Here is a 10,328-nt window from a genome sequence, read left to right on the forward strand (position 1 = left end):
TTTGTGATTATGGTTTCTTTTCTTTTATTTCTATTTGATAGTTTCTTGATGGACGCTGGAGCACCGGCCGAAGTGATGTCTATGGCTCTGGCCAAAATCGTCGAGGCTCATGGTACGAAGAAGTGCAAGCACCCCGCCGAGACTATCTCTTCTTGACTTTCTTTTTCTCGATCTTGATCGTATTTTTTCATCTAACACGCAGTACTAGTAGTACAACTTTCTAGGTGATCTTGCATGTGATTTTTGTGTGCCAAATGACAGTTGTAAATTCCTATTTTGACCAAAACATGCGAGAGGTTGACACCGATTTCTTATAGATTACTTTCAACTACTCCCTCTGTCCCAAATTTCTTGTCTTAGATTTGTCTAGATACGGATGTATCTAATACTAAAATGTGACTTGATACATCCGTACCTAGACAAATCTAAGACAAGAATTTTGGGACGGAGGGAGTACTTTATGAACATCAATGCTACCTTTTAACAGGGTATATTTGCCTCAGTAACTTGTGTTATGGATATTGCAAGTAATCCCTCTGCTCTCATGCCTTTGAAGACATGTTCTAGTGTCTTTGTTCACTCATTTCTGAATGGAGGTAGTAATAAAATATGGTTTCTGTTTGAATTAGAACCAGGTCTGCGGTGGAGATGAAGTTCTCAAAGTCATGTCGTGTGAATTGGAAGACCTGACGATGAGTTCTACTGCTAAACTATCTAGTTGTTGTGTCCTTGTCGCCACATGTCCTGAACTAGTGTTTTCATGTAGCATTGTTGTCAGGCGTGTTCTCGAGGCTGTACTTGACCACAACAATTTTTGGTTGTGCCTTCAATTACGAAGGGTGTGGTTCTTGTAAAGCTTCCCAACAAATCTGATGTGGCATGTCTTCATCATCATGTTTATGAGAGGAAAGACCACTCTGTTAGGTTCTCCAAGGTTGACGAGATGGTGATGGTGCATGTAGACATCTCTCACAAAATCCATGGCCTAGTCAGTTATGTCGGGTTCATCACGTAGGTCGGTGGCAAGAAATAGTCTGCAGAGTTTAATTAGTGCAACTTTGCTTGTCTGTAGTAAGTACTATTGTTCAATACTTGATTTGTATTTGTGAACCCTGTATTGTTTATTAGTATTGCCGCTTTTGCTGTGTGGTCAGTCCTGAGAACGGTCTATGTTAAGTCTGTCCACTCAATTCAGTCTGTATATTTTGAAGTATCCAGATCATCTTTTTTGTGAGGACAGATTATCAATTATGGTTGCACTCCAATATCTGTATGCATTGTAGTGTTTATCGCACCCACCAGGATTTCCAGTCCCATGGATGTTCGGTCCATACGATTTGTCACGACCTTTGGACTGTCCTGCTTGTGGGAGCAGGTAGGGCCCCTGCATGCCACCCGTAGGTGGACGATCAATCTTCTGTTTAGTACTTCAACATAGTGATTTCCTGGTAAGGATTCACTCGTGTCACATCATGTAAATCTTATTGATTTACTGTCTAAATCTTATTGATTTAATGTCATGTTTTCTTTCTTTTCCTACAATTTTACGTTGTAGGTTTTGCCATGTGACATTCATCACAGAATAAACCGTTTGGTTTGCTCTATGATGGCTATTTTTGCAGGTTTCACTTCTTATGTCATGTCTGTAATGAAGGCACTGTCCATCTCTTATATTACTAGGAAAAATTGGATTAGTCTGTTGTCTGAGTACAAGCTAAATCCCTATGATGCACTCTAGTTTGGTTTAACAAAAATGCCACAATTAGTCCTTCTCGCGTTTAAAAGAAATGAAGGAAAAAACTGGATCATGGTCACAGAGCCTAGTCAAGTTAGAAAGCTGATCATAGCAGACCAGACACGATCGCCGCTGTCTCGCACATCGGTACCACCTTCAGCAACGGATCGAGCACCAGTAGTTGCTCAAGCACTGACAGTGGCAGCAGCTCAGTCTGATCCAGCTGAGGACTGGGCAACGACCGCGTCAGCGGATCAGGCTGATCTACCGGAGGATCGGGCATCGACACCGGCACCTACTCCGACACCGGCACCAGCTTTACAAGGAGCACCATCTCCGGCAGCAGCAGCGGCTTCAGCTCCTACACCAACACTTGCACTTGCATCTGCTCTGGCCCGTGCAGGGGCAACCGAACGAGCAGTTGCACCGGCAATAGACTGGGCTGCAGTTCGCACTTCATATACCAAAGTCCTTACAAAAACCGACATGTCCACCTTCTTGGTAAGCATTGGCCGCCCAAGTGCTTCGTTCTTTCTTCTTTACATGTTGTTTCGCACGATTCACTGTGTTGATCTAACTGTTTAGGTATGTCTTCTTGCTTGCAAACAGAGAATTCCTAGAGCAAGGGAGTCGTTCAACAATCCGGGCGACAACGGCCAAGTTTCTCTTACCATGCGCAACCTTGGTGTGAATGAACCTGCTCAATATACCGTAAGTACAAAGAATGGTCGCATGAGGATTGATGCTAAAGGATGGTCAAGGTTCAAATCTAAATCATATCTTGCGATAGGGGATGATCTCAGAATCGAACTTTCTCGGCAAGGAGAGCGGTTCCAATTCAACATTGAAATTCTTCAGTAGCAGCACACAACTGCCGAACTGATCTATCCTTAGAGAGATTTTGATGTAATAATCTGGCATGGTGAAACAGGTGTCCTGTGTGTATAAGTAATACGACAATATTATTTATCACATGGTATATCATTGATAGAATTGCAACTCTCATTGCTGGTTAGGAACTGTCGTTCGATTTCATCCCAACAGCTGCCGTGCTTTATTCAATTTTGTGTATTCGCCTTGCGACAGCATCTAAAACCAGCACCGTACCGATCGCTTGCAATATGAAAAGCTCCGAGGTAGAACACATGGCCCCCAAACATGCAGGGTGGGCCTATGGCGACAACCGTGAGCCTGTGTGAGTATTATATTCTCAGCTGAACCCCCATAATGCCCATGCATTGCACTTAACATCAAGATGCATTTGTATGAGTATTTTAACTTGTGAGAGAAAAGGATGAACGAGGGAAGGCCTTATTTGCAAATGTGGAGAGGAGTGTGGGTACCTTTTTGCAAAATTGCCATAGTTTCCTTCCTATCCGTCAGATATAAATCGGACGACCTATATTCCAGGATGGCAGGCACACCATCATCACCAACTCGTCTATACTGTGTTAAAAACAACTCTGTTTTTTATAATTATATATGTTATATATATTCCCCTTGATTTTTCTTATGTATAAAGTTGTGATATAAAAGATTTGTATATTTCTTTATAGAGGGAGTATCTCTTTATCAAAAATATATTTATGTGTAACTAGTTACTCCTATCTTTCTACTTCCTTTCGCTGATATGTGGGGCATCCGGCAACGGGGTCCACGTGCCATATGCACAAATTAGAGTGCACAACTGCATGGTAGACACACCCTGGTTGTAGCGCCGCAGTAATGCCCAATGAGCCGTTAAATCACAACCCCCCTTCCAGCTTTAGCAGTAAGCTGGACGGACGAAGCGGCAATATTTCACTGGGCCAGAATCCCCTTCTTCCTCGTCTGCTTGTTCAGAGAAAACCCCCTCTCGGCGATTGCATAGGGTTTTCTCATGGAGAACCTGGTACAAATTCTTCATCCATCCCCGATAAATCCAAGTCCTTGGTCGCGGGTAATCCTAGGATGGAAGCCGCCGTCGTTGATGCATTTTTCTTCCTACTGAATCTAGTGTGTTTCATTTGCAGTGCCCAAAGTGCGAGGACCCTACAGGTTTATGCGCCCTCGGCGGGATACCACACTTGTTCCTTCTCATCCTAACACAGGATTTTAAAACGTGCACAGTATATATGTTCCTAGAATCCTCTTTTCTATCCGGGAGGGTGGGGGTTTTTTGAGCATGCTGCCGACTAATTTGGAAATTTGGATTGCTATATTTGGATAAAAGGTACTACCAGTACAATGGTCAACACTGACGTGAAGGAGGAAGTTATTTCTAGATTTGGATAGGGAATACATTGTGTTCTCATATTATTTTTCCTGCAGTGCATTATTTGCTCTGCCAGAACACATATACTCAAGATGCTCGGCCCTGCCATAACTGAATACACCAGTTTAATGGTCACAATGAAGACAAGCCATGGATATAAGTTCTGAGTTGGGTTCATGAACCAAGAAGATTGCTGCTTTTTTTATGGACAAACTTGGATAAACTTTCTCAAGTGTTACAGACTGAAAGTTAGCGCACGAATGTTGATGGAAATAGCAGAACCTGGTCTCATCTTCACTGCGATCTTCCACCCCGACGTCATTCCAATTGTTCATCCATGTTAGTTTTGTATCTGGTTCTTTCTTGTTGCCTCGATTACTTCTTAATCCACCTATTCTGTCTAACTAATCACAATTTAACTTTAGAAGTAGCAACGAATCTCTCACGAAGATGCTACTTCTAACTAATAGTTTCTTATAATTGGTGGCATGTGTAGGTTTTTTCAGAGTTAAGCAGGCTGCTCGTTTGTTATTCTGTAACTACTCGGCTGTTACTGATGGCACTGAAGTTGACTGGGACGACATCCACAAGTTCCTACACTTTATTGATCGTCTTTGAGATCCTTGTGGGGCGTTTCAATGGTGGAAGGCCACGTGGGATATGTGTGCCACTGCTGCACTCGTTGAACAGGTCCAACTGTGTCGAGAAACTTATGGTACGAGCTGTTTTCTATTATATATGTTGTTCATAAACTATTGCTTATACACAATTTTACAGCTGTGATCTTCTTGAAACAGAAACTGCCCAGTTCTATTGTTCCTATACAGATGCCTGACCATGGCCGGGTTAGACTTGCGCTTGGTCACAACATGATGTTTATGTCGACCTACTCCATTCCCCTTGGAGGTGAAAAGATACTTATTCATGGGTGGTCTCAAATAAAGAAGGCCTGTCCATCTTGGAGAATAGGACAGAAGATTATGTTCCTGCTTTTCCATGGCTCTAAAGCGAATAGCCTGTTTATTGACCACATTGCGAGACGAAGCTACTTTCAGAAGGTTGTGGATGCGCGGGGTGGCGCCTGGGCCTTGTCCTGGGGCTTGGCGGCCTCACCCTTGGTTAATTGTCGGCAAAGTAGCATTGTTCGAGGCGTGCTTGTACGGTTGAACCTGTATAAGTACTCATACTGCTTTTAGCTATGGTTGTTAAGTGCCCCTGCTGGTTTCAGTTAAGGTTGTTAAGTACTCATGCTGCTTTTACAGTCTGTCGTGTTTCTTCAGTCATGTCTTCCTCTGGCTGCCAAAACCAAACCAGCGCCGGCGGGGCCGCCTGCTTCCGCCTCCCACGGCTGGCTGCGCCTCAGCGCACGCATCGCCGCCCCACCGTCTCCTAAATCATTAACGCCGACGTCTGAGGCCGCGTCGTCGTCCTCCACACGCTTTGGTGTGCTCGCCACGGTGCCACCCTCTCGCGTTGGCAACATGGTCAACAAACAACATGAATCGGCAGAAGTACGTGGAGAGGATGACAGTAGGGGCCCACCATGCATGTCAGCGTATGGAAAAATAAAATGCTTCCTCCTAGTGTTTTCCTGACATCTGGGACCCACGACATTGTGAGTGTATATAGTCAATAGACAAGAGAACAGCACAAGATCGGCTGACACCTGGGACGTAGCTGCTCGAGCAGTAATTTTTTTTGTTATTGTTGAGACGGAGCAGGGTTTGAACTGGGTTTGGCCCGTCTAGCCCAGGCTTATATTTTATGTTCACCATGTGACCAGCCCAACTATTTTTTCTTTGTGACAATGAGCCCATTTTATTTTTTCTGAAGTATACCCTATCCAGGCCTACTTATTTTTCTACGCCCTTATGGGCTGCAACTCTTTCAAGAGTCCTGCAAATCTTGAAAGTAATATGAAATGGGTTGTAAATATAAAAACAAATGACAAATTGGCAATTACTTTATAATTTCTGAAGTTTTTCACATTTCTAGATTCCTGTTTCACTGGGCATTAACCTAATTTAAATATATCTTCAAAGTACTTTAAATCTGGCTCGACATTCGGTATTAAAAATAGTTTGGAACCCATAGAAATATGCGAAATTGGCCCTGGCCAACAAGAAAACGAGCTGCAATAAATTGCATAAGAAGTCACAATGAGAGATATATAAATTATTAAAAAAAGAGGGAATGGTCTGACTTGTGGGCCTATTAAGTTGACGCGTATGCAAGATTTTTTTAGTTATTATATACGTCAACAAACGATTCTAGTAGACATAGCCGTTGGATGTCAATCCAAGGACCGTTGTGTTTCTTCAATCTCTGATCTTCTTGCTCCAGCCGCCAAATCCAGTGCCGGCAGGACCGCCTGCTCCCGCCTCCCATGGCCGGCTGTGCTGCCGCGCAGGCCTCACTGCCCCACCGTACTCCCATCGCTGGCCTAGCCATCCCTCTACTCACCCACACATGCTGTTATTCTCCGACGACGGCAGACGAACCAGTAAACCCTCATACAGTCGTACTCCCCTCCGCGTGGGAAACAATTGCCAAGTCTTCCCTGGCTCCGTGTGTATCCCTTCCTAGGCCTCGCCGTCGTCCACCGCCCTGGTGCTCTCGGCGCGGCCTGGTCAACATGGTCAATGACCGACATGCATCTGAAGTGGACTGTACGTGGAGAGGCTGACAGCTGGGTCCACGGCCGCACGCAAGGAAATGCCTCCTTATAATGTGCAAATTAATGATTCCTCCACCTGACATATGGGACCCACCGAAAGGGCCTCTGTATTTCGCAAAAAAAACGTTACCGCCGCTGACAGCTCGGACCCACCAGCTATATCTTCGCACGCAAGGAAGTGCCTCCTTATTACGCACAAAAATGAATACTCCGCCTGCTAGCTGGGACCCAGTATAGTGGGAAGATGACTTGTGGGCCTACTAAGTTGACGGGGACAGAGGGCTTTGGCAACTTATTCAATATGCACGATTCTAGCTCCAGTGACCGTACGATGTCGATCCAACGGCCGTAGTGTTTCTTCAACCTCTGGTCTTCTTGCTCCAGCCGCCCAAACCAGCGCCGGTCGTGCCTCATGCTCCTGCCTCCTGTGGCCGGCTGCGATGCCGCGGAGATCTCACCGTCCCTACTACTCCCACCGCTGGTCAGGCCATCCCTCTACTCACCCACACCCCCTGTTATTCTGCGGCGACGGCAGCCTCACACCGTAGTGAAGTAGTGAACCCTCATACTCCTCTACGCGTGGGCATCCACTGTTGCGTCTTCCCCGGCTCCTCGTCGTCCCCTTCCTAGGCCTCGCCGTCGTCCACTGCCTTGGTGCTCTCGGCGTGGCATGGTCAATGTGGTCAATGACCGACTTCCATCGGAAGAGTACTGTACATGGACAGGCTGACAACTGAGTCCATGACAGCCGCAAGAAAGTACCTCCTTATTACGCGGAAAATAAATATTCCTGCACCTGACAACGAGGACCCACCGGACGGGCCACCGTATTTCACAAAAAAAATGTTTCCCCTCTGACTGCTGGGACCCACCAGCTACATCTTCGAACACAAGGAACTGCGTCCCGGCAAAAACAATGATTCGCCCCCTGATTGCTAGGACCCACCAGCTATATCTTCACACGCAAGGAACTGCATGACAGTCGGAACCCACCTGGTCGAAGCGTACGTAGCGTTGTCATTCTGGTCACGAACATGTATGTACATACTGGTCGATGTAGAGCAAGTAGAGGCGCACATGTAGCATGTACACGTGCGTACAACGGCCAGTGTGCATGATGTCGTTGAAGAAATAGGAGAAAAGGGGGCAGAGGCCGCAGGAAAAGTAGTCGACGAAGAATGGGTACCGATTCGGGGAGGCCTTGGCGCAATCAGCGGGGATGACGCTCGTGGCCGGATGCCCCGTCGACTCTCCCCCAGTCTTGCACCCCCACAGGGGCCTGAAGTTGTCTCGGAGGTGACCGCGTCGACGGTCAAGGGAAAGTAGGCGAGCTGCGTCCATAGCGCCACCGACTCGGTCTCCGGCGGCTCTGTCCCCCCGGCATCCTTGGCCACTCCTTTGCCTTTGCTGGTTTTGGGTGCCATGGCAGCTGCGAGAGGTGGAGGAGAAAGGGTAGCGAAAACGCGGCGGTGGCGAGCGAGAGCAAGGGCTTCAGGAGGAAGAAGGAGGGGACGACGGTTCTGAGATTGGAGAAGGCACAAGGGGTAAATGAGCAGCGCGCCCGCGCTTACTCCTTTTTACGGGGAAGGCGCGAGCCGCCTCTTTACCATGACCCCCATGTTACGCATGACCCCCACCTGCCCACGCACCGTTTTGGGCCTAGCCCAACAACGCGTCGCACTTATGTGTGGCCCAGGCCCAGGGGCTCCTGTCGGTGTACAAAAGTAGGGGCTCTCCTTTTGCATCCCTTTACTTGTGCATGGGCAGTGAGGGCCGCGCCCACGGCCACACTAAGCAGGGCAGAGGAGGGACACCGGAGCACAAGACGACCAAAGCAACACCAAGACCAGAGGCGCAAAGAGAGCAAGAGGGTGAGGTGGACTCCCCCGGTAACACCCTTGCCGGGGTGGCTTCCGCAGCCTCGGCAAGATCCTTGCCGGGGCAACTTGCCTGACGCCAGCAGAGCGCGCCACCCTTGAGCCCAAGGGGTTCCAACACCATCAACCATATTGGAACCAAGGCTCGGGAGGCACCTCTGTGGTGGCATGTAGATCTTTGTAGAGATCATAGATACACAAGATCAGATGGGAACTAGAAGACGACGATCCTTGTCGAGATCCTTGACAAGGAAATCCACGAGACCCCCGGCAAGATCCTTGCCGAGGATGACCGCGGTGCCACAGCGAGACCCTTGTCGGGCCTTCGGTGTCGGATTTCGGGTTCCGGCAGACCCTTGAGGTTCGAACATTGGGGTGCGCGCGGAGATTTCAACTTCTACCTACCTGCGCCCCACCGCCATGCTAAGATCTAAGCTATGGAAAGAACAGCACAAGAGGCACGGAGTTTATACTGGTTCGGGCCACCGTTGTGGTGTAATACCCTACTCCAGTGTGTGGTGTGGTGGATTGCCTTTTGGGCTGATGATGATGAGCAATACAAGGAAGAACAGCCTCGCGAGGGTCTGTTCTTGGCTGGGGCGATGAACTGCTGGGAGGAGTTCAATCACCCTTCTCTCTGTGTGTGTGTGTGATGCTACTCGATCCGATCCCAGCTTGTTTCTGGGTTGGCCGATTCTAGATCCCCTCTACCCTAGGGGTGGCTAGTCCTATTTATAGTCAAAGGCCTTGGGCCTCTTCCAAAATATTGAGCAGGAAGGGCGCCAACAATTGGCCAATTTGAAGGGGAACATCTGGTACACTTATCCTGACTAAAGTTGGTCCTAGCCTGCCAAAGGCTCTGGCGGTGACGCTGGCTTGGGCTCCACAATGACTTCCTCCCTGCCGTTGGGCTGTTCTTGGTCTCGTTGCACCGAAACGGGTGCCTTTGCTTGATGCTCTCGCCTGCGCTTGCTCCCTTTGCACCAAAGAGGAAAGGAGGACACTGCACGGGCTGGCGCCCGCCTGGCACCCTTGGTTGTCATGGCTTGCGTCACGGGCACCTCGTGAGGTACCCCGCCTTGGTCTCTCCGCCTCCTCGCGAGACAGCCTGATGAGGTCGTGCCTGAGGAAGCTCCGTGTCGTCCGCCCCGCGAGGCTTGACCCCTCGCGAGGGTCTTGGGTCTGTGTTGATGAAGATGCGCCATGCTGGGCCCCTCCTCGAGCCACGCCGCAGGCCGCAGGCAGGCAAGTCTGGGGACCCCCGTTCCCAGAATGCCGACAGTAGCCCCCGGGCCCAAGGCGCGCCCGGACTTGGCCGTGCAGGGAGGCGAAAGGGCAAGAGCGAAGCGCCGCGAGCCCTAACAGCCTGCGGCCTTGGGCGCCGCGTGGCGGTTGATTGGACGTGGGCATCTCCACTCCCCCACGGCGCCTCGGCAACTACACGGATTGGACAAGTCCCTGCATGCAAAGCGGGTCATGATTACCTGCGATCGTGGGGGCCGACGGTTGGCCCTCGCCGGCTATAAGTACGGATCGGCGTGCGCCCTTCCAGTTCATCCCCCCTTGCTTCTCCTTCTTCTTCATGGCCCTGTCGAGGAGGTTCTCGGCCGCAGAGAAGGGGAAGGCTCGCCAGGTTGAGCCTGCCTCTCCCCGCCCAAGCGCGGCTGAGGGCGCCCTCGTAAACATCCTGCGGCCACCACGGCAGCTCCCCGCGGCCGTGGAGACGATTTCCAGCATGGTGACGGGCGGACTGCTGCGCCGGGGGGGCGCGCTTCGGTCGCGCGT

The sequence above is a fragment of the Triticum dicoccoides genome, chromosome 2A (genome assembly GCF_002162155.2).
Source record: "Triticum dicoccoides isolate Atlit2015 ecotype Zavitan chromosome 2A, WEW_v2.0, whole genome shotgun sequence".
NCBI classification, from domain to species: domain Eukaryota; kingdom Viridiplantae; phylum Streptophyta; class Magnoliopsida; order Poales; family Poaceae; genus Triticum; species Triticum dicoccoides.